Raw genomic sequence first — 24,721 nt, 5'->3', positions numbered from 1 at the left:
CAGTACACAGCCGATTTTCAAAGTATTTCAACAAAATTTCAAAGTATTGTACCTGTGGGGCAGGTGCTAGTCTTCTGTGAGTCTTCCTGGGTTTCTATCAGACTTTGCTGTGCTGGTGTTTGCAGTTTAAACAGAACCTCACGGGAGATTTGTTCAGGATTTTTAAAATATATAAACATGTAATACACAGCACATGGTGTGCCAAAATTTTTGATGAGTACATTTTATAATTCTTAAAATGCAAAACTACTTGGCATGAGGAGATGATATAGTATGTTAAAAAGCATGGAACTTTTCCATAAAATAAAACTCTGTGCAGCAATGACGTAGGAGAATTCTTGCGGGAGTGCTAAAATAGTACATCGATTTGGTCCTTGCTGGATGTGAGAATTCACCAATTATATTATTCTGTGGAAATATGTTTTAGCACCTAGAGCCTTATCTCTGACCTCTCTCCACCCCAATTTATGTCCTGTCTGTCCAGTGTGCTTGTTGGATGCTGACTAGTCATTGCTATGCCTTTAGCCCTGAAAATGAATTTAAGACAGCAAGAGTATAACTTGCCGGGATTTGGGGGTGCCCATGCGGGGTTCAGTGGTATTTCAGCAACAGGAACTGGGAAAGAAATGAGAACCCAGGAGGAAAAAAATCGAATTTAGGTGCTAGAAGGAACTTGGGAGAACTGGTTTATGAGGAAGAGTATCCAAAGGGCCTAAGAGAGTCTGCCTTGGATTAGGGGGTATTGGGTTACAGGAGATCCAAAGCTAGTAAGGGCAATAAAGCCTTGCAGCATGAGGCTCTCCTAATTTGGGCATTTGACGCAGGGTGTAGTGTCTGTGAAGCAGACCTCAGAAGCTGAGTAATCTGGGTAGAAGAGGAGATTACTGAGGGGCCAGCAGTCAAGGCTGACCTGTAGGGACATATCTGAATGGCCTGACTCAGTTGCACCTAAAGTTCGTGTAATGGATTCCTCCCTGGCTCGATTCTTTCATGAACACAGACAGGCTGAGTCTAGGGAGTAGCTAGTTGCAACAGAAGGGGCTGTAAAGATAGATAAACTGATAACTATAAAATGGAGAAGAAGCCTTGAGGAAATTATTAGTGTTAAACAGAAGTGGCCTTCACATTTGTCTACCTAGTAAATCTGTGCTCTTACTACACAACTAAAAAGGATTTAGCCAAAACTGTGTCTCCTATGTAAAGGGTGTTGGGGGGTGAGGTGGGGGAAGTGTTTGCCATGGGGAAGTTTTTTCCATTTATAAAGTGACAATTTAAAGTTGGAAGGAAAAAAAAAGTGTTACTAGCTTGGGCAATACAGAACTGCAATGTAAATACTTATTTATATTGAGTATTTGCCCCTGGGTCTAGTGATAGTTGTATTTGTACACTGGGGAGTAGAGGAGGTAATATTCTAATAAGGAATCTTTGGGGCACCTGGGTGGCCAAGTTGGTTAAGCGTACAACTTCTGATTTTGGCTCAGGTCATGATCTCAGGGTTGTGAGATGAAGCCAGGTGCCAGGCTCTGTGCTGGGCTTGGAGCCTGCTTAGGATCCTCTCTCTCCCTCTCCCCTTCCCTCTTCCCACCCCCATCTCTCTCTACTTCTCTAAACAAGCAAATAAAACACAACCTATCTTCTGGTTCAATTTATTTTTCATTTGTAGGAGCAATCTCAATTTTTGTAACATTTAATTCATGAATTTCAGTGTAATGCTACATTTCCTTAATTTTTATTGTGTGCCACCTGTAAAGCTTATAGTGAAAGCCAGTCAGGCAAAATATTATGTATTGATTCCTTTATATTTAGGGGGGATTTTAAAACACAGGAATATAGCAGTGAACAAGGCAAAGATCCCAAGTCTGAAAGAACCTTTGAGAAGAATGGAAACTTACATAGTGCCTTGTAATAGTCACAGCATGATGTGCCTGATTTCTTCAGGACTCCGCTCTAATGGCATCACTTTCTTTAAATTCTGAGACCCTTGATTTGACTCAGCTTATACCAGAACCGATGAGCATTAGAACTTCCTAAGAAATTCTAAGAAGATTAAAATACAAAATCTGTAAGACAAAAATAACCCTCCTAACAAGCTCAGCTCAAGATAGGGATTTCAACTTGCTCTTCTCAGCACAACGATTCTGCAGAGGAACACAGAGTAATGGAAAGTCTTTGTAGCAAAGAGATTGCAAAATGCCACTTTGTTGGTGGACCTTACAATTAGTTCTATGGTTTAAAAAGGATTAAGATTGCTTCTATAAGGTAAGGCTGTAAAATGGTTTAAGTGGGGGAGGATGTGACAGGATGGAAAGAAAATCTTCCTCTTCCTTTGTGGCTCTGAGAACTTAGAATGAGCAGCACCATCTAGGTAGCAAGAGAAGGAACTAGAACTTCCTGCGGATAAGCTCATGTGTGGACTCTCCTTGTTCTGGGGTTTACAAGGGCTACACTAGCATCATATTAAACACATGGCTCCTATTCCTTGTGCCAACTTTATTGCCACCTTGGCTCCTGAACAAAGAACTCATAACCAAGGCAAAACATGTTTGTGGTTGAAGGTAAAACCTCCCTACTTCATGTTGTTTTTCCATTTCATTTTTTAAGCTTGCAAAAAGAAGCTTCTTTTTAATAAAGTGATGTGCCCTTGTGTAGTTAAGTTTCAGCACTGAGTACATCTTTCACGTTTTTAGGCAGCAAACTGTTTAGACACTGATGACCCAAGGTTTAAAAAAGGAAGGGAGGGTTGCTTGTATAAGTTACATCTCCAAGTGTGGTCTCCAGGTCAGCTGCATAGGTATCACTTGGGAACTTGTTAGAAATGCAAATTTTCAGGTTCTGTCTCAGGTCTAAGGCATCAGAGACTCTGGGGGTGAACCCAGAAACCTGCATTTTAAAAAACTCTCCTGGAGATTCTGAGGTGTGCTAAAGTCTGACAACTGTTACTACAAAGAATACCACAAGGCAAACTTGTTCAGCACCTCTCAAGTTGAATTATGGCAACATTTAGAAATTTGGAGAAATGTATACACATCCAAAGTGGGGTGTTTGTTGTTGTTGTTGTTAAAGCAGAATTCTGTATTTGGAGATAGGAGTTAGAATATCTTTCACTTTTTGTTTTTTTAAATTAAGAGGCCAAAAAGTACAGTGAGCTATTTATGTCATTGCGTAGGAATAATGGGGTTTGTTCTAATGGAAAGGGTATCTCATGAAAAAACTTCACTAATGTTATGTCTAGACACATATTCTTTTTTGAGGCAGGAAACACAATAGAAAATTGGCTTCTTCATCAAGTTCAAGGAAATGGTGTTTTAATTCTGTAGAGAAGTAATTTCATTTTCTTGGAGAAATGGGTAGACCGATATTAGTAATTTAATTTTCTTAAATATAACAATGGTTGCTACAGTTCTTACCAAGCCTGAAAGAAGGCAGATAGATTTAAATCTAGCCACTTACTGGATTTGGGAGGGCGTTGTGGGGGGGGGGGGGGTTGGGGGGGGGGGGGGGGGGGGGGGGGGGTGCAGGGAGCAGGGTGGTGAAACTTTGTAGCAGGGAGGTAACTTTTTAAAAAGCTATCAGCTAATTATCATGTACTATTTCCTGCAGTACTTTGACCAGATAGCTAAGGTCATCAACAGAAATGTGAACTCCCAGGCCTTTGTACATAACTCCATTCAGATACATTCATTTCACAAATATTTGTGGAATATCTGCCACAAACGTCTCACTCTAATGCACAGCACTGGACAAATGTGCAAGACATACACAGCCGTGGTCCTTGTGAAGACAGAGGTCCGGTGGTAAAGCTACACGAATAAACAAGCAATAACTGAAGTCTAGTACTTTCAGACAAGGCAGATGCTATGAGAGCAGCTCTCCTAGACTTGATGGCATGGAAGAGTTCACGGAAGAGGTGCTAGAATTCCCAGGTGAGTAGAAACTAGATGATGCAAGGGCAGACTGGGAAGAACATATGCAAAGTACTAAGGCAGTTAAGGCAGTGAGTTCTTAGAGCTCTCAAGTGACTGACCATAGCCCCATCTGGTGGAGATGGGGGTGAGATGGTGACTACAGAGGTTCTGGAGAGAGATAGAGATGAAGCTGCCAAAGAAGTCATGGAAGAGGGGGAAAAATGTTTGGTGGGGAGGTCATGGTAGCCATACTAAGGATTCAGGACTTTATTCCAACAAAATGGGAAAGGCTTTAAGGTTGTAGGTTTGGGCTGCCCTTTATAGAGACTGAATTGCAGAAGCGTGGTGCTGGAGGAGAGACCAGTAGAGACGTTGTCACAAGTCAGACAAGTATTTATCACTTGGATCAGCAGCAAGGTGATGATGCAGACAAGTAAAAAGATTGAGAAATTAGCTGGTCAGAAAGCAGATTCACTGGACTTGGAGATTTATTTGGTGTGGATGTTAGGGTGAAGCAGATACCCTGATCAACTAGTAGGCTAGTCATTGAGCTAAGGGCACAGGAGAGCTTACAGGTTCTAGAGTTTAATGACACTTCCATATGGACATGCTGAAGCTGAGTGTTGTGGTTGTCCATGACAAATAAACTGTTGGAAATGTAATGTAGGCCTGGACCACAAGTGATCTGGGCTCCTCTCTTAGGCTACTGGGTCCTCATAAATGTTTTCCACGCTTCATCATGGAGAAGCTTAAACCAAAGAACTTTCTTTATTTCTGTGATTGCTCCCACAGTAATTTGGCACTACTTTAGCTGCCAGTTTTAAGTGCTAAGTGAATTTTAGAGTGAGGAATTTTTCTGCAAGACATCCTAGGAAGCTGTTTGGTTTACTCAGTGAAACACACTTACCCACCAACCACATATATTACTTTTCAGTTGATATTTTATTTCAACAATGGAAAATAGGAGAGAACTGGGATGTCTAACCTCAATTTAAATATGCTTATCCTCATTTGCATCACAGATCATTTCCCTGTAACAGTAAAATGTAAATACATCTGCTATAGATTTGTTGTTTGGTGTGAACAACACTGGAAAATGAACAGGTGAATATAACAAAGAACAAAACAAGTATTCTTATTTTGAGAAAGAGGAATTATGGTTATCACACAATAGTCCTTAGTTCTAGAATGATGTTGTAGCTGTGCATTTTCACATAAAATATTTAAATTTAAATGTTAGAATTTTTGTCATGTCAAAAAAGACATTGTGGGCCTCTTATTTACTGAGTAATTGCAATTGTACAAGTGATGGCTGTCAGAAACAAACAAAAAAATCCTCATATAAATTATTTATTACTCTAAATTTTTACCCAAAATTGTCTCCATAATGATGAAACCTTGGAAGTTATTTTATTTTTGAGAAACAAGTTGTCACACAAATTAAGACAAAAACACATAAATTTCAGCTAGCCTTCAGAACCATGAGAGCAAATGTCTTCAACAAAATTTAGAATACTAAATTCTTACTGTTTGCAAGTAACCAAATTAGAAAAAGTAGGGACACACTTAGGAAATTTTTCCAATGATAAATTTTTTTTAATACCTGCATTACTTTAGTCTATGAAGTAGACAATTAAGCCTACTCTCATGATATACTACATGTAAACTCTTCTGATTCATAATTAATTTTCTGATTAATAATTCTATTTGAAATACAAAATTCCTGCTCATACATAATGTAGATTAAAGCTAGACTAGCTGAGAGCTGGCCAAAACTATTAAAGCATATCTTCTGCAGTCCCATTTTCTTTTCCTGAGCTCTTTGTCATCATTCAGGTCATTGTAACCCTTATTCTCTCTAACAAATGCTTTTTTGCAGCCAGGACAATGTTCATCCTCATGTTCTATCCTGACTTTGCCTTAGCCATTCAGTGGAATAGGTATATGTTGGTGTGAGTACATATACACATACACACATACATATATTTGCTTAACTATTCAATAAACTATGTTAAAGCTTCTGCAAATTCAGAATAAGCCTGTTTAAATTGGGGGTGGATATTTATTGCAGCTTAACAGTGGTTCATATACTAACTGTATGTTGAACATCATATACGGAACAGTATTATATTTAGAACTGAGATCCTACTTCACATAGGATGTCCCAGATTTGTAGTGGTAAACAAATTGATGAGCTAATTCACAGAGAATATAGAACTACAAAATTATGTGTCTTTTTTCATAATGTCATTCACTGCAGTAGGTACACAGTAAACCTCATATTAAAAAGAAAAGAAAGTTCATTTCTAAAACCCTGCAAGTGGAATAAGTGGAATAAAATCTTTAGAAATAAGCCATATAAGCTGAAATCTAAGAGATCTGAAAAATGGGGAAGTTAAATATTATAAATACACAGAGTTGAGAGATCTGAATTGGATCCTGACCTGGGAAGTTCTAATACTCATGTTGAAAAGCTTTAGGAGAAAGTAAGAACTATCCTTTCTAATCACAGATTATAGATGAAAACTTTAAATGTACTTGCTGTTAGTCTAATTTCTGCCTCTAGAATTACCATAATCTATTCTTTTGTTTTGTATCCTTATTATTTTTAAAATATAATATGCTATAATGAGCCCTATATTTTGAAATTGCCTCTTTTTTTTTCTTTTCTTTTTTTGAACTTCCAGCATTGTTTTCTGCTTTTTCTCTATGGCTTCTTTCTTATAATAATTTTTAAAATCATATTTACCTCAGTGCCCTAAGGAAATATTTTCATTCCTTGTTTTAGCCATTTTAATTATTTTTTAAGAACTTATCTTTTTTTTTAAATTATGTTAGTCACAACACAGTACATCACTAGTTTTGGACGTAGTGTTCCAAGTTTCATTATTTACATATAACATCCTGTGCTCAATGTAATACATATACCCCTTAATACCAATTATCAGGCCAACCCATCCTTCCACCCCCCTCCCCTCTAAAACCCTCAGTTTGTTTCCTGGAGTCCCTAGTCTTTCATTGTACATCTTCCCTTCTGGTTTCCCCTATTTCATTCTTCCCTTCCTTCTCCTAATGTCCTCCATGCTATTCCTTATGTTCTACAAGGAAGTGAAACCACATGATAATTGACTTTCTCTGCTTGACTTATTTCACTCAGCATAATCTCCTCCAGTCCCATTCACATTGATGCAAAAGTTGGGTATTCCTTTCTGAGGGCTGAGTAATATTCCATTGTGTTTATGGACTTCTTCATCCATCATCTGTTGAAGAGCATCTTGGATCTTTCCACAGTTTGGCTATTGTGGACATTGATTCTATGAAAATTGGAGTTCATATGGCCCTTCTTGTCACTACATCTGTATCTTTGGGGTAATACCAAAGATATTGCTTTGTGCAATTGCTGGATCATAGGGTAGCTCTATTTTTAATTTTTTGAGGAATCTTCACACTGTTTTCCAAAGTGGTTGCACCAACTTGAATTCCCACCAACAGTATAAGAGGGTTCCCCTTTCTCCACATCCTCTCCAACATTTGTTGTTTCTTGCCTTGTTAACTTTTTAGGCATTTTAATTATTTATGAGCACTGTAGTGACATCTTTGCCCAGATTTTCATGCTGATAGATTTTGGTCACTGTTCTTTAAGGCTTGTAAGAGATCAATTTCTTCAGCACAACCCAGCCCCAAATAATGCGAGGTTAGGATGATATATTGACACTATACATGTGCCTTAGTTTTTCAAGCATTTACAGAATCTTTTTTGAGTATCAAATATGTGCAAAGCAAAGGGAGACTTTTTCAGCTTAGGGAGACTTTAGGATCTGTGGGATCTATCATTTAGAAGACTTTATAAAGAAAAGTGAAACCCCCCAAAGATAAGTGTTAATATTCAGTTTTCATTTACAGCCTCTCTGATGCCTTTTAGACCTATAGCTACTCATGTAAATAAAAAAGGACACATTTATTATAAGTTGTGGCATATAGTCTTTATGAAAAGTTTATAGCCTATGTGTTAAAGATAAATGTGAAGAAAGTATGCTCTTTTGTTGCATTTTTCCCAATGCTTTATAAGTTTTTACCCCCATAAGAAATTTTTGAAATGCTCATGCTGATAAGAGGTCCTAAACAAATACCAGCACAGTGCACTTTTTTTTTCTTTAATATTTTTATTTATTTATTTGACAGAAAGAGAGAGAGGGAGAGAACAAGCACAAGCAGGGAGAATGGAAGGCAGGGGATAAGCCAGCTCTCTGCTCAGCAAGGAGCCTGATGTGGGCTTCTATCCCAGGACCCTGAGATCATGACCTGAGCGGAAGGCAGCAGCTTTAACCAACTAAGCCACCCAGGCACCCTATCAAAGTACTTTCACACATCCTATCCTATTTGCCTTTGCATCATCCCTAGAAGGTCACTATATGACACTCTTGTTTCATTAGCATTACAACAGATTATTAGACAAATCAACAGGATGAAAATTTAAAGCAACGTTATCTAACTGAGAAAGCCTTCACTTATAGTTTCAAACAATATTTCTCACCCACCTTAAATCATCAGGGAAGATTTAAAAATCTCGTGCCCAGGCCAGATACTTGGGCCAATGACAAGAAAATTTCAGGAGAAAGGCCCCAGGAGGCAGCACATTTAACTCCCCAGTGACTCTACTCACCCCTTCAAAGACTCACTAACCTCCACTCACAGAAGTGCTGGTTAAGTAATGCTTCCGCCACACCTGCTCTGCCTCCCAGTGTTACTACTTTCCACCTGTTCCTGTCATTTTGAAGAGTGATCATTTGAACCAGCTGGATACATGAGAGGATACATGCCCTGCCCCGCCCCCCAAGTTGCAATGTAAGCATAAAAGCCTTTTTTAGCTTCCAACAATTTGCGTGGAAAACAAATGCAAATATAAGCATTACACCTAGTATTAAGAAATACTCAATAAGAAGTTTAAAATCCCACCTTGTTTCCCATCTCACCCCTCACACTCTCACATTCTTGGCCATCACATTCACACCCAGCTCAAATGCCTCTCAACGTCTTGCTTTTATCTCCGTCACTCCTGAAGTGGCCTGGTCTTTTGTCAGTTTAGAAGTTGCTAGGATTCTCTGACAGCATTCTGTGTGAGATACAGTCCAGAGCTCAGAACCTATCTTCCTGAATTTATGTGTTACATAAATTCACTGCCTAGAAACTCTTATTGGCTCTCAGCTTGCTACCTTCAAGGAAAAAAAAAAAAAAAAAAACAATAAAACAAACAAAAAACGAAACAAAAACTTAACTCGCAGGAAGTCTTGCGTGGCGAAACTCCACCCCTGGCAGATTCACCCCACTACTTCATGACAGGGTGTTCTTGTGCATGCAAGTTTTGTGGAGAATGTCTTCAGTCCCGTTCTGTACCCGGGAAACTCATCATCCAGCAGATCGATATTGCCTCTTCCGGGCCGCTGTCCCTGGTTCTCCGGGAAGAATGAGTTGCTCCGTGATCTGTGTTCTCTCAGCACGTTGGCTCCACCTTGATTATAGCAAATGTTATGTAACTAAAATATTTTTAGTTACTCAAATAAAACACTAGATAATATAGTACATGTGGTTTGTGGGACCCCTGGGTGGCTCAGTGAGAGAAGCAATGCACTCTTGATTTGTTTGGCTCAGGTCATTTATCTCAAGCATGGTGGGATCAAGCCCTGAGTGGGACTCCATATGTGGGGCAGATAATCTGCTTGGGATTCTCTCTTTCTGTCTCCCTCTGCCCCTCCCTTCGCTCACACTCTCTAAATTAATTAATTAATTAGTTAATTGATCTTTAAGAAACAAAAAAAAACCTCACAAAATATGTGTTTTGTGCTTACTTAACTCACAAAGGAAAAATACCCATATTTTTTAAGACCCATATTTTTTAAAATAGGATTGTGTGTAATAGAATTTTATTTGGTTTTGCTTTTTCATGTTTCACCCCAATATTCTTGGTGAGAGAAAAAATCAATCTGGAAAATATGTCTAAAGAACGAGAAAAGAATTCTAATAAAATATGCCAGATTTCTGTTAATATTCAAAAAGAATTTAATACAATATATAGTGCTTTTTTGCACGAGTGATTTTTATTACCTGTTGAAGAGCAAATGAGACTTTTAGATTCAGACTATGAGAAGGTCCTATCATATTTTCAGCAGATTCAAATGTTCAGCTTTCAAAATAATCTGCCCATACAATTTAGATATAATTTAACCCAGAATAACCTGCCCATATGATTTAGATATAATTTAACCCAAATTTAGATATAATTTAACACCAAATTAGATATTATTCAACCCAAAATACAATTTAGATATAATTTAGATATAATTTAACCCAAATAAGACACAACATTTTGGAATAAAATAAAAAGGCATTCAATTATGACTTTGGCCAAGGGTTTCTCCTATCTTAACATCAAAATCACACACGGTGGACCCCCTCCTTAAAAGTTTCTGATCCTGTGTCTGTGGTGAGCCCATAGTTGTGTTCATTCAACAAGTCCCGGGTGGCTCCAGTGTTGCTGGTCTAGAGACCCCATTTCAAGAAAGACTGGATTATTTTAACAATTTAGCAGTTAGGTTTTCACTACAATGCATATACCTGTTGACTAACAGTGATTGGCTTGGTTGTCACCAAACATCCTAATGTTTCCAGATATCTGTATATAGTCATAGATCCACAAAAGCAAACCATACTTATATTAAGATTTTTTTTGCTGTTGGGGGCACCTGGGTGGCTCAGTCAGTTAAGCATCCAGCTCTTCGTTTTGGCTCAGGTCATGGTCTCTGGGCCTTCAGATCAAGCCCCCATGTCAGGTTCACTGGGGAGTCTTTCTCTTCCTCTCCCTTTGCCCTTCCTCCTGCTTTTGCTCGTGGTTTTTCTCTCTAAAATAAATAAATCTTTAAAAAAAAAAAAAGACTTTTGCTGTTGTTGCTGTTTTTGCTTACTTTAGTATGTTTAATTACATCAATCCTGGAGAAAAATAAATGTTCTCTAATCTTAGCATCACAGAATTTTTTTTTGAAACAACAGAAGATTCTATCTTAAACATTTTGATTTTCACTCTCCTAGTAAATATAAACATGTGAGTTCAGGCAATCTCTCTATGTTTTAAAGGCATATTGGATTTATTTTTAAACTTAATAAAATTGGAAAATTTTCTCAATAAAGTTGGAAAGACATTTCTTTGGATGGAAAACTCAGCAAAAACATTCGCCTAGTGTTGAGAGTTTGGTATCTTTACTCTGTTATTGGTTGTATACTGGTCTTACCTGAAGCCAGTGTGTTACAAGACGAATCCTGTCCTGGTTCTGTCTGAAGAAAATAAAACATAAGGTTGGTAGTGTACCTTTGTACTATTTGCCAGCATCTCTTAGTAACATGTGACTGAGAATGATAGATTGTAGGGAATAGGAGCCTTGGAGAAATTCATTGATATGCTCAAATCGTCAAAAGCCTGGAGTAAACTGAGGTTTGGAGATACCCTATGACCTCCTGCTCTCCCACCCCTCTTAAGATGGTCCAGGTATGCTGCATTTGCTCTGGGGGTATGGCTTTCAGGATTGCTTATCTAGCAGGAAGAGAGATCAAGGAAGGTTACAGTCTCACTGTATGGTCTTCCCAAGTATGTATTATAGCCTTTTGGATGGGGTTTCCTAAAGCTGGAGAGAGAACCTCTGACCAAGATTGCTGATACTTAGGGGTGCCTGGGTGGCTCAGTGGGTTAGGCCTCTGCCTTCGGCTCAGGTCATGATCCCAGGGTCCTGGGATCGAGCCCCGCATTGGGCTCTCTGCTCAGCGGGGAGCCTGCTTCCTCTCTCTCTCTGCCTGCCTCTCTGCCTACTTGTGTTCTCTGTCTGTCAAATAAATAAATAAATAAATCTTAAAAAAAAAAAAGATTGCTGATATTTAGAGGTCGAAGAAATTTATATTCTTTAGGTAAGGACACTAAGACCCATTTAAAAAGTATAGTGGTAATCCTTTATATCTCTTTAAAGAATATTCACATTATTTCAGTGTAAATCATATTGATTCTGTGAATTGGACAAAGTGGTCGCCTTGTTTTTCAAATGAGGACTAATAAGGTCTATTTAATTCAAGGGATAGCCTCTTCAGATGCAGCTAGTAGAGGCCTGTGTTCTAGCAGCACGCTTCAAATATGTGCTCATAATCAACTAAATCTGGATTTCATTCACGCATTCATTGAAAAAATATTTATTGAGCACATACCTTGTGCAAGATGCTGTTCTAAGTGCTTAGGATACAACAAAGCAAACAAAATGTCATGACCTCGTGGAGGTTGCATTATAGTGAAGGGTACAGTAGGCAGAATAATGGCCCCCACAAAGGTTTCACTGCCTAATGGACAGATCCTATGGATGTATTGTCTTACATGGGAAAGGGGATTTTGCAGATGTGACTGAGACCTTGAGACATAGATTGCTGGGATGCCTGGATGGCTCAGTTGGTTAAGCGTCTGCCTTCAGCTCAGGTCATGATCCCAGGGTCCCGGGATCAAGTCTTCTGTGGGGCTCTTCGCTCAGCGTTGGAAGGCGGGGAGCTGCTTTTCCTTCTGCCTGCTACTCTCCCTGCTTGTGCTCTCTCTCCCTTTCTCTGACATATAAATAAATAAAATCCTAAAAAAGAAAAAAAAAAAAAAGAGAGAGATGTAGATTGTTCTGGGTTATCCTGGGGGACCCAATCCAATCACGTGAGTCCTTAAAAGCACAGACTCTTATAACAGTGAAAAAAAAAGATAAGATGACACCAGAAGGGTCAGAAGGATGCAGTGTTTCCAGCTTTGTGAATGGAAGAAGGGGTCTATGAGCCAAGGAGTGTGGGTGACCTCTAGAATCTGGCAAAAGAAAAGACACAGATTTCTTCCCTAGAGCCTTCAGGAAGGAATGCAGCCCTGCCAACTTCTTGACTTTAGGCAAGTGAGTGTTAGACTTTCAACCTATAGAACTATAAAATAATACATTTTTATTGTTAAACCACTATGTTTGTGGTCATTTGTCATACGAGCAATGAACGCTAATGGGGAGGAAGACAATACGCAAGAAAAATAAGTAAAGTGTATTGTATTTTGGTTAGTGATAAGTGATAAGGGGGAAAATAAGTCAGGGATATATCAGGAGGGAATGCAATGTTTGATAGAGTAGCCTTCCACGCTGACATTGTGTAAAGACTTGAAGGTAGTGAGGGAGGGGAAAGAACACTTCAGATGCAGAATAGGAGGCCAAATTCTGTCAGTCCAAAACAATGAAGCTGCATAAATAGATCCTGAATATCAAACTCTCAAAAATAATTACCATTCCAGAATATTCCAGCTTACCCCAATGATCTTGTATTTAAGACAAAGCTTAAAACTCAAAAGATGATATTCTGATTTTTCTGTAGGGAAGTAAACATCCTGGCTTAAATAACGTGGTCACTTTTTCATGTTTTCTGGAGAATACATGAAAAAATTCAGTAGTATTTGATTTGCACAGCATTAAAAGATATCTTAAAATGTGGTCTAAGGTCTAAAGCAAACAACTTGGGGACTATCAGACCTGAGCCCCTTGGGACTATTTCCTAAACATGATGATCAATCGTTTATAGCACTACAAAGGCATTTCAGACAATATCTGACTCTGAATTGTTGCTACAATAAACTGAGTGCCTGGGGAAAGAAACTATTGTAATTATTTTATTATCATAGACTGTCCCTCACGTACTAAATAAATAAAAATAAAATCAGTCTGCTAATTCAGTGCAACAATTGGTCATAAATTTTGATGGAATTGTCTGTTGGTACTTTGAAGTAATCTGATTGTAGAGATTAAGTCATCCTCTTAAGTACCAGAGGAAAGAGAAGAACTAGGTGTCTAATTCTTATTGTTTCATGATAGCATTTATTTTAATTTTCAAAGGAAGAATAGAAATTCTATGATCTGTATCAGTAGAAATATTAATGAATTCAGCAAATAAATGTCGAAGCAATTACTGGTATAATAATAGACATTCTGCAATGATACTTCCCAGAAAATGTGCCTTACCTTGCTCCTCAAAGTGTGGCCCATGAACCAGAAGCCTGAGCAGCAGAAGTGTTCATCCTTGGACCCCATCCCAGACCTACCAAGTTGCAGTTTGCAGTTTAACAAGATCCTAGGTGATCCATATACACATTAAGTATAAAAAGGGCCATTCCGAGACATTCTGGAACTCTGATTATGAATCTTGCCACTCTGTATTTTGTATTGTTTAGATCTTGGCAAGCGCACGTGACCTCACATTATTGTGAAGTCAGTGCTCTAGCATATCATATTTCGAGAAACCGTTTTCATCAAGGGGAGCTTAGTGTCTTACAGCTCTGAAGATATGTACACAAAAGTTGGTAGTATTAGGCTGAGACATTAGCAAACCTTCTGGATACTTACTGTTTAAATTTCAAAACCTTAAATAGGCTAACATATTTTTAAAGATGTAACAGCTTAAGTTGAAGGGTGTAGACATTTAACTGCTTTAGAGGAAGGTAAATTGGAAACTCAGAGGTTAAGAGAGAAGAGTACAAATTTCTTGCAGAATCAGAATTTTCAGGTTACAGGAAGCAGCCAGTGCCATCTGGCTCAGAGCGAATGCGGCTCAGAGCGAATGTAAGCTATTCCTTGATCTTTGAAAGGCCAGTGCTCGATCCTCCCATCCATGCTCACACAGGAAACTCACCTTTCTCCCAGGCAATTTGTATGTGTTGTCGACCAGCTGTGTTATCACCTTGCCCCTGCTTTCCCTGACTCTACTTCTGCCTCCGTGAAGCTTCCAAGTTTCGATGCTCCTGTATCTGAAGCTTGGAGACACACAAGGCAAATGAAATTCAGCTTTCACTTGACACTCTTTTATATCTTTTTTTTTTTTTAATTTTTTTTATAAACATATATTTTTATCCCCAGGGGTACAGGTCTGTGAATCACCAGGTTTATACACTTCACAGCACTCACCAAATCACATACCCTCCCCAATGTCCATAATCCCATCCCCTTCTCCCAAACCCCCTCCCCCCGGCAACCCTCAGTTTGTTTTGTGAGATTAAGAGTCACTTATGGTTTGTCTCCCTCCCAATCCCATCTTGTTTCATTTATTCTTCTTCTACCCACTTAAGCCTCGATGTTGCATCTTTTATATCTTTAATAGTAAGGTCTGTTCCCATTGTGTTCTTTTCCTTAAGTTAAAAACCTTTACTTGGGGCACCTGGGTGGCTCAGTGGGTTAAAGCCTCTGCCTTCGGCTTGGGTCATGATCCCAGAGTCCTGGGATTGAGCCCCGCATCAGGCTCTCTGCTCAGCTGGGAGCCTGCTTCCCTTCCTCTTTTTCTGCCTGCTGTGATCTCTGTCTGTCAAATGAATAAACAAAATCCTAAAAAACCAAAACAAAAAAACCTTTACTATCCTTCCCATATTCTAGTGACTCCCCTTTAGATCATCTCCTATCTTACAGCACTTTTTTCCATTTGTGGACCACAAATGAGCAAATTATTTCAAATGTAACCCAAGTATCTCAGAGCATGAGAAAGACTATCTTTTATTACCTACTCCTGGACATTATCAATGAATGTGACTTTAAATCATGTCAACGCCTTGGCTACCACATCCTATTATTGTCCCATGTGACATACATTTCACTGAACAGACTCAGCTTAGCAACCAGCTCCTTCCCCATTAGTAGGACTTCTTTAATGCATCCCAATTTAACTCCGTATTGTTACTTTGGGCCCATTAAGCTCTTTTTATATCCTGATTCTATCATACATTCTGTTAGCTTTTCTTCCCAGCTTGAAGTCATCAAATTTGTTCCCCAAACCAGACCCTTTTCCTTAATATAACTGCTTCATTAATCGGCTTTAAATAAGCTTTAATCATATGTCTGTTAGGATCTTTGTAAGTGATGTTACTAAGTAGGAATTTATTTCCTGGCACATGTGTATGTGTTCTTAGATATGTCAGTTAATCACAATTCCTCTATTAGATTACAAACTCCTGTTTGCAAGGGTCTTCTGTTTCTCTTCACAGTTTTGCTTACCTTTAAGTACACAGTTAATATTATTGACTCTGACTGGATGGTGGTTGATGGTTAACTAATAACAAAGGATGAATTGAGGACTTGGTGTTTCAATATACCAGAAGGATGCTTACTTAGGAAATGCCTTTTAATGAATAAAATTCTGACTTTTGCTAGCAAAATAGAAGGTTCAAATGAAGTTAGGGGTCCATCAATGAAGGCTATAATTGGTTTGTTCTTTTCAGATCCTAGCCCATGGTGATTGATCTCACATTTGATTTTAAAACAAATCAGAAGTTGACGATTCAGAAATGGGTGACTCAATCAAATTATAGACAAACCCCTTGCTGCAATGACTCTTACTAATTAAATGTCTGTGACAGCAGAATCAAAACAGGAGGAATTATATAAAATTTAGAAGCAAGGCCATAACACGATTCCTTTCAGCTAGAGACACCTTAAGTCATTAACCATGTAACTTTTTTTTTTTTAAAGATTTTATTTATTTGACAGACAGAGATCACAAGTAGGCAGAGATGCAGGCAGAGAGAGAGGCAGAAGCAGGCTCCCCGCTGAGCAGAGAGCCCAGGGCTCTATCTCAGGACTCTGGGATCATGACCTGAGCCCAAGGCAGAGGCTTTAACCCACTGAGCCACCCAGGCGCCCAACCATGTAACATTTTTGAAGGAATAAAAACAGGTTGGATTCTCCTTTGTGAAAAATACTTGAATATTTCAAGTTAGATTTCACTTTATCTCATTTAAATTAAGTACATCAAGCCTCAGCTATGCAAGTTTTCTCAAATGTTAGGAAGATGACTCTCAAGTTATCTTTTCTTTGCTTACGGTAATATATTTTCCTTTGGTGGTTAAAAAATGCAAACTCTACAAATATATTGCTAGCAAGTGGATACGATTTCAAAGACTTCAGAAGCCTCACAGGATTAAAAATCAATACTTTATCGAAGGTATGTTTAGTACCATCTAAATTTTTAAGTTGGTGCATTTATTTACATATATGTAAATTTATTGATTTACGTATATGCTTGTACTTTGAGAGTAAAGGATCCTGTATGAACACACCCTTACAAACAAATACCACCAAACTATTTAGTGATTATTTCAGAGTAAGTAAGATTGTAGACACTTCTAAATATCTCCACATTTTTACTTTTCTATATTTTCTCTTATAAGCTTTCATCTTGGCATAAGAAGAAAAATAGAAAGTGTTAGTTAAAAATTTCCCACGGGGGCGCCTGGGTGGCTCAGTCATTAAGCATCCTCCTTCACCTCAGGTTATGATCTCAAGGTCCTGGGATCGAGCCCCACATGGAGCTCTCTGCTCAGTGGGGAACCTGCTTCCCCCCTCTCTCTCTGCCTGCCTTTCTGCCTACTTGTGATCTCTCTCTCTGTCAAATAAATAAATAAAATCTTTAAAAAAAAAATTTCCCCAGGGGCGCCTGGGTCGGTTAAGTACTTGCCTTTGGCTCAGGTCATGATCCAGGGTCCAAGGATGGAATCCCGCATCAGGCTTCTTGCTTGGCAGGGAGTCTGCTTCTCCCTCTTCCTGCCCCCCCTCACTTGTGCTCTCTCTCTCTGGCAAATAAATAAATAAAATCTTATAAAAAAAAATAAAATAAAAATTTCCTCAAAGCATACTTTGTAATAGTGAAAAATAAAAATGAATGAAATATGTATCAATAGGGGAAAGACTATGTAAACAGAAAAGGAAAACTAAGAAATAAAATTCAGCAATGGGAAAAGATTCTTGTGGTCATTTTAAAAACTGATCAACATGCAGATTTCCTGTGGTATTTGGCGACAAGATAAGCTAACTTCCTGAAATAGTAACTGTTATAAAGAATAAAAATAGATAAATGTTTAACTTTCCCTAACTTTAAAATAAAAGTGGAGAGGAAAAAAATGCATTGAAGCAAACATACACTTTTTTTTTTTTTTTTAAACAATTGCTCTCAGTTTCAATGTCCTCTTGTCAAACCATCACCAAACCATCTACTTGGTGAGTAGATATTATTCTGTGTTTTTCCCTGCCTGGTCCTTAGAAGTCATCAAGACGTGTCTACAAAGAACAAGATAGAGAATTGAGGGCTTAAGAGAAACATTCTTTGATACTGACAGTGGTAGGAAGTTTCTCCTTATTGCCTCATTGTGGTTTGTATATCAGGCTGCAGCATGTCCTTTTCTGAAGCTGTGCAGCCAGTTTCCATAAGACTGTTGGCCCTGTGACATTATTGGAACACATTTATCTGGAGATGAGTACCTCAGTACCTCCCTCAGCAAGCTCAACAGGCTCTACTATGTAGCAGAGGGCACCGGAAGCAGTAATAGAGAATTTTTGCGGTACGTCTCTTTTTCATAGTGCTTCAAAATGAAAATGTCTCTGAGTGCAAGTAGTAGTTTATTTTTAGTTAAGAGAAGTGTATCTCCCACCCCCCCCCCTTTTTTTTGTTAAAGCAACCTATAAAAGTCAGTGAGTTTTCTTAAGGACCCACATTTTTCCACTTTCTGTATTAGTGATACTCTCTAATCATAATACAACTGGTAATATGGCTGAGGCCTTTCAAGAGAGAATATAGCAGAAAACAAGGTACATCCTCTAATCATGTAAGAAATCTAGTGCAAGGAACCGAGACAGATATGGAGCACTCTCAGAAACTGAATTGGAAATCCAGATATGTGAAAGTCAAATGGAAACAGATGGAAAACTCTATGTAGACATCAGTTTGTTTAAATAGCCAAGGAATGTTTTAATGGTTCAAAACTTATACTCAAAAACTGTATAAATATGTGTTAGATTATCATGAAATATTCAAACAACATGTTCTTAATCTTCAGGTAGAACAGTCTTACAGATTTTAAAGTTTTGTGTTGACCACAGATTTGTGTTTTTAAAGGTAAACCTTGAGTTTTTATGTCTTTTCAGTGAGAAAAAAAATGAGGGAGGGGTGTATATGAGTGAGTGAAATGTATGAAAAGGGAAAAAAGGTAAAAAGAAGAGAGAAAGAGCCAAAAGAGAGAGAGCCACTGACAATGGTATTGGTTGGCATCACTTTCAGAGCCAACTACCTCAATTTAGAGGATATGCATTTATGACTCATTAAATTATAAACTGATTGGACAGGAACTGATGGTGCTTCATAAATATTCATATTAACAGTGATAGAAGAGAAGAGAATCTCTTTCAAAACTAAATACTTATAAACTATATACCTTGTTGGAAAGTCAGTGTTGTTCTGCTCCAGAACTTTTCTATCCCCTTTAAGGATAATTCTTACTCAGGTTAACAGAAATACAACCCTGTAGCTGTAGAGTCCCTCTGTGAATTGAGAAAGCTCTTCAAGTACAACTCTCTGAAAATGGCAGATGTATTAAGATAACAACCACTAGGGGCACCTGGGTGGCTCAGTCATTAAAACATCTGCCTTCAGCTCAGGTCATGATCCCAGGGTTCTGGGATTGAGCCCCACATTGGACTTCCTGGTACATAGGAAGCCTGCTTCTCCCTCACCCACTCCTCCTGCTTGTGTTCCCTCTCTCGCTCTGTCTCTCTCTGTCAAATAAATAAAATCTTAAAAAAAAAATCATATCCTGTAGGTTATTAATGTCATATGGCATTAGCAACTTCACTGGACCACAAAGTTCTTTGCCCAGATTTACATTTTAATAAGAGCAAGTGCTAAAAGTTTTCGCCCATTTCTCCAGCTCTCTTGAAGATACAATGGTCTTCTCATACTATAGCTTCAGTGCATGAATAGTTACCCTGGTAGCCTAAATAAATTAGTGAATGTGCAGATTAAACACCTGATACACATAAGGAAGTAACTTAGCACTGGGGAATCACCCTCTCTTGCTACTTGATTGCTCTTTGTGTAGAACAGTGATTAGGGAAGCTGTTAATGTATGGTTAGCAACTGTATCTAAGACTTGGGTTTATGGGAGAATAAAGTGCACTCCAGGCCAATGAGCACACATATATGAGTATTGACCTTGACTCATAAGACTTGCTTTAAAACTACTCCAAATAAATACCTTTTTAAATTTAATTTTTCTCACATTTCTACATACTTAGTCCTAGTTCAAGAACAAATACTTAAATGATAGCCATTCAATAACTATTCCAGGTAAATTTTAATTTTTTTTTTCTTTTCAAATATACTTTACATGAACTTTATTTTGGTTAAGTAATACTGTAGTTTCTTTTTCTTTTTCTTTTTTTTTTTTTGATTTGTGGGAGATTATACAATGTTCTATAATAATTCTAAACCTGAATTTCCTTTTCTTTTCATCTTAGCGAAAGCTTGTTCCTATTCTTTTAGCACTCTTTTTAATGTACCTGAGAGCCAGCTGCGCCTTATCTGAAATGTAAATTAATGTAAAAACCTTTTACATTCTTAATAAAGGATCGGCTGCTGTCTTCATATCTTCATGTTCCTCAACAGTCAATATTCAACCTTCAGTGGTTAACAAATTTTTTTTTAATTTCTTCACTTTTTTATTTATTTGACAGAGAGAGAGATCATAGGTAGGCAGAGAGGCAGGCAGAGAGGAGGAAGCAAGCTCCCTGCTGAGCAGAGAGCCCAATGCAGGGCTTGATCCTAGGACCCCGAGATCATGACCTGAGCTGAAGTCAGAGGCTTAACCCACTGAGCCACCCAGGCGCCCCAGTGGTTAACAAATATTTAAGTGCTTATTTTTCTACCTTCTGGGGAAGACAGATGTGGAATTACAAGTGAATCAAATATTATAACAGAGAAGTGGGGGAGGGGTGCCTCCAGAGGAGATAACTGGAGAACATAAATGTAGTGATTGAGGTGGGTGAGAAAGAGGCAGGGCCTGGTGTTAGAACAGGTAACTTTTCTAAAATTCATCAGGAAGTTATGTAAATGGGGCAGGTGGGAGTGGGAAAAGGTGGAACTGTTAGGAAATGAGGTAGAACCAGATTCTGTAGGACTTGGTAGTTGATCAAGGAACACTCAAGGGCCATTGTGGTTCGCTGTTGAAGAACGGAGTGCAGGGAGGCAAGTGTAGAAGGGCAAGGCTGCTTAGGAAGCCATGTCTGTAACAAAGGCAAGGGATGAGAATAACCTGGATTTGGAAATAGAAACCATTGTCTTTTACCTGTGAAATGATCGTTGGCTGTCTCTCCTCCATGCAAGGCTCAGGTTCCCCATGCTGCAGTCAAGAGGGCACTCATGCATGTATTCCTCATTTTATTCTGACTGGGTTGGTTTATGCAATAACGGCTAAATCTCCTTAATTCAACATCAGAAATGCATTTATGTAAAGTCAAGGCACCTTCTGCTCCCTCCAGCCACCTTTCCTTCTGTTGATTCCCATGGTTCAGCTCCTCTTTCTTCCTTCTCAGCTGAGTATCATTCAGTGTTGCTGACCCTGTCTTACCTAGTTCCCATTAGTCTTATTTGGCAGTAGAGATTTTTTTTTAAAGATTTTTATTTATTTATCAGAGAGAGAGAGGGGGAGAGAGCGAGCACAGGCAGACAGAATGGCAGGCAGAGGCAGAGGGAGAAGCAGGCTCCCTGCTGAGCAAGGAGCCCGATGTGGGACTCCATCCCAGGACGCTGGGATTATGACCTGAGCCGAAGGCAGCTGCTTAACCAACTGAGCCACCCAGGCGTCCCGAGATTTTTTTTTTTTTTTTTAAGATTTTATTTATTTATTTGACAGACAAAGATCACAAGTAGGCAGAGAGAGAGAGGAGAAAGCAGGCTTCCCACTGAGCAGAGAGCCTGATGCGGAGCTCGATCCCAGAACTCTAAGATCATGACCTGAGCCGAAGGCAGTGACTTTAACCCACTGAGCCACCCAGGTGCCCCAGCAGTAGAGATTTTTATAGTTGTGATTCCCAGTTGTTCCCTTGGATCCCTTGAAAAACACTTAGTTAACTTTGGTGAACCCTTGTGATGCTATGCTGGCATATCTGTAAACCTCACGAATGGAAGGTTCCTTGTATATATATCTAAAGGAACAATTCTGTGCCAGTTTTTGAAACTGAGGAATTCCACATATATACATATGTATGTATATATGTATATGTATGTGTGTGTGTATATATATTTATATATATATATGACACATATATATATTTCATTGGTTATGAATTGTTCTTTTTTTTCCTCTTAAAAGCAACATAATAATAAAAAAATGTTAACATTATTCAGTGAATTACTTGGTAAAGCCTTAGGATATCAGAGGGTTTTACTGGTTTAAAAGTAAAAGCTATGTAGTAAATCCTGAACTCATTTATGCCTCTTTACCCATATTACATTTTTCTTTGAATGAAAGTTCCCCCGAAACTGTTCCTCTTTTCCATCATTTTAAATCTCCTTTTCTCTTTTGCTCCTCTTAGTTCTCCTATTAGTTCTCCTTCACATGAGAATGTGTTTACACATTCTCATGTGAGCCTCAGTTTCTATGCAAAGCACTTTTCTTTCCCCAGTGCTCATGCTGTCTTTCCTCTTCTCACATGGGTATTGTCCGAAATACCTACTGTTTGTTACCTTTCTGTTTGTTACCCTTCTCTATGTCTTTCATTATGCCACTCATTTGGAATTCAGTTCTACAAACCTTTGAATCACCTTTGTCAGGCACTGTGGTCAGGCCTAAGGATTACAGATGAATAAGGTTATTGCTGGTCATTGGCAATAGCCATGGGGCAGGGAAAATAAACCTATAAATCCATGAGTGCTGAAATAGAGTTTGGTTTTTTTTTTTTTTTTATTAATATAGTGGGGGGAGGAGAGAAAGAGTGGGTTCATTTTGCCAATATTTCTATTTCCAATGCTTCCCCCAGGACTCAATATTCTGTCATCTCTCCCTTAGATTATTGCAATACCCCCCTAGTCAGTTTCCTTACTCAAACTCTTGTGCTTTCCAATCCAGTCTCTACACAGTGGAATTCTTCCACAAAACCAGTAATTAGTTTATATTTCATCTCTTTCTGCTCAAAGCAATCCAGTGGCTTCCCATATAATTTAGAGTTAAAGTCAATGTTCTCGTGGTGACTTTGAAAGATCAGTGTGGTCTGATCTCTACCATCCACTTGCCAGTGATCCAAACTCTTCTCAAGCCACTTTCCTATCACCCCTCACTTCCACTACTCTCTGTTGCTGTTCCGTGAACATACCAGGGATGTTCTGGATCACAGCCTTGGCACTTGCTGTTCCAACTGTTGGGTAATCTCTTCCTTTAAGTACCTGTATGGCTGGGGCACCTGGGTGGCTCAGTGGGTTAAGCCTCTTCCTTCAGCACGGGTCATGATCTCAGGGTGCTGGGATCGAGTCCCATATTGGGCTCTCTTCTCGGCAGGCAGCCTGCTTCCTGTCTGTCTGCTTGTCTTTCTGCCTAATTGTGATCTTTCTCTCTCTGTTAATAAATAAAAATCTTTAAAAATAAAAAGAAATAAAAAAGTTTTTTTAAAAAAAGAAGTACCTGCATGGCTGATCCCATCTTGTCCTTCAAATCACAGCTCATTTGTCCCTTTAACAGTGAATACTTCCCTGTCCATATTATCCATGTACCCCTCAAACTCCCTGCTCTACTTTTCTTCAAAGCACCTATGATCTACTATACCTTGTCTTGTTTATTTACTTATTGACTATGTTCCACCAACGAAAATATAACCTCAGTGAAGGGAAGGACTTCTACTGTTTGTTCAATATTGCCTCTCTGGTGCTCGGAATGGTATCTGGCACAGAATATGTGCTCAGTAAATGTGAAAGAAAAGGAGGGATAGAGAGAAGGAGGGAGGGAGGGGGTGAAGAAGGAAAGGAGAGTAAGGGAGGACTGAAAGAGAAAGGGAAGAAGAGAAGGAGGAAGTCTGGAAAAGAAGAGAGGCAAGGAAGAAGGATGGTAGGTAAGAAGGAAGGATTGGAAAAAAGTCTCATGTAGTGTCATTAAATCTCTAACAGCCACTTATTTTTAACAAAGACGAAACTGCCCTCTAGCTCAGAGCCTTTGGAAAGCAGCATTCTCTGTATAAAAACTAATAAGATTGTTCTGTTTAAATTGTACTTATTTTCAAATACCTTCTTTTTATGGCAAGAGATATGGTCTTTCCATTTATGACAGTACTATAAAGTTTCCCTGCAGATAACAGTATTTAGGATTTTCAAAATATTTTCTGTTTCAGAATTTTAAAAATAAATAATGGCATAGAGAAGCTCAGATGCAACAAAAATCATGAAATAGAAATGTGAATATGGCAAAATACGAAGCTAGTGGTCTAGTGCCTGAAGTCTGGGGTAACTGAACTATAGAAATTCTGTTTTTCTTTAAGGGCCATTGCAATTCCCACTTTATCCATAAAACCTTCCTTGACTACTGCCCTCCTCACCTCTTTCTCTCTCTAATTTTTATTAGACCCCTGTACACTATCATAGGTTGACCTGAAACTATTTGGTATGGCTTTTAGATCTGTCTCCTTAAACTGATACAGGATCCTCGATGTGAGTAATTATGTCCTGCTCTCCCTCTTTCGAAGCAACCGCCAAATTGCACATCCTAGCACTGATGTAATTTGAATTAATAATCATCATTTGTTATTTTCATCCTGACTCACCTATACAATGAGGAATGGGGTTGGAGTGTTCAGATAGCAAAAGCACCTAAGCATGTTTTATGACTGCACATTTTTTTAAATTCAAGAGTGATTATAGAGAGAAAACATTTTGTCTTATAAAACTAAAATCACTATGCTGTCACTAGTAAAAATAACATGCATGTTTATTTA

The 24,721-nt window shown here is 38.6% G+C and overlaps 1 protein-coding gene and 1 long non-coding RNA gene across 2 annotated transcripts in view; one reads left to right on the top strand and one right to left on the bottom strand.

The window, feature by feature from the left end:
• LOC132028660 (cAMP-specific 3',5'-cyclic phosphodiesterase 4D) overlaps nt 1–24,721 on the top strand; it is a 558,688-nt gene that overhangs the window by 47,471 nt on the left and 486,496 nt on the right. The gene's annotated exons all lie outside the window — the stretch shown is intronic.
• Nucleotides 8,117–13,021, bottom strand: LOC132027920 (uncharacterized). The gene is made up of 4 exons (XR_009407249.1): nt 12,310–13,021; nt 11,189–11,231; nt 10,646–10,816; nt 8,117–9,414 (listed from the first exon to the last, which is right to left on the bottom strand). It is a non-coding gene; the product is annotated as an uncharacterized LOC132027920 (long non-coding RNA).

This window comes from Mustela nigripes, chromosome 12 (assembly GCF_022355385.1).
Source record: "Mustela nigripes isolate SB6536 chromosome 12, MUSNIG.SB6536, whole genome shotgun sequence".
In the NCBI taxonomy this organism is placed as follows: domain Eukaryota; kingdom Metazoa; phylum Chordata; class Mammalia; order Carnivora; family Mustelidae; genus Mustela; species Mustela nigripes.
The sequence above is the reverse complement of the archived record's forward strand: the minus strand, read 5'-3'. Positions and strand labels throughout refer to the sequence as shown.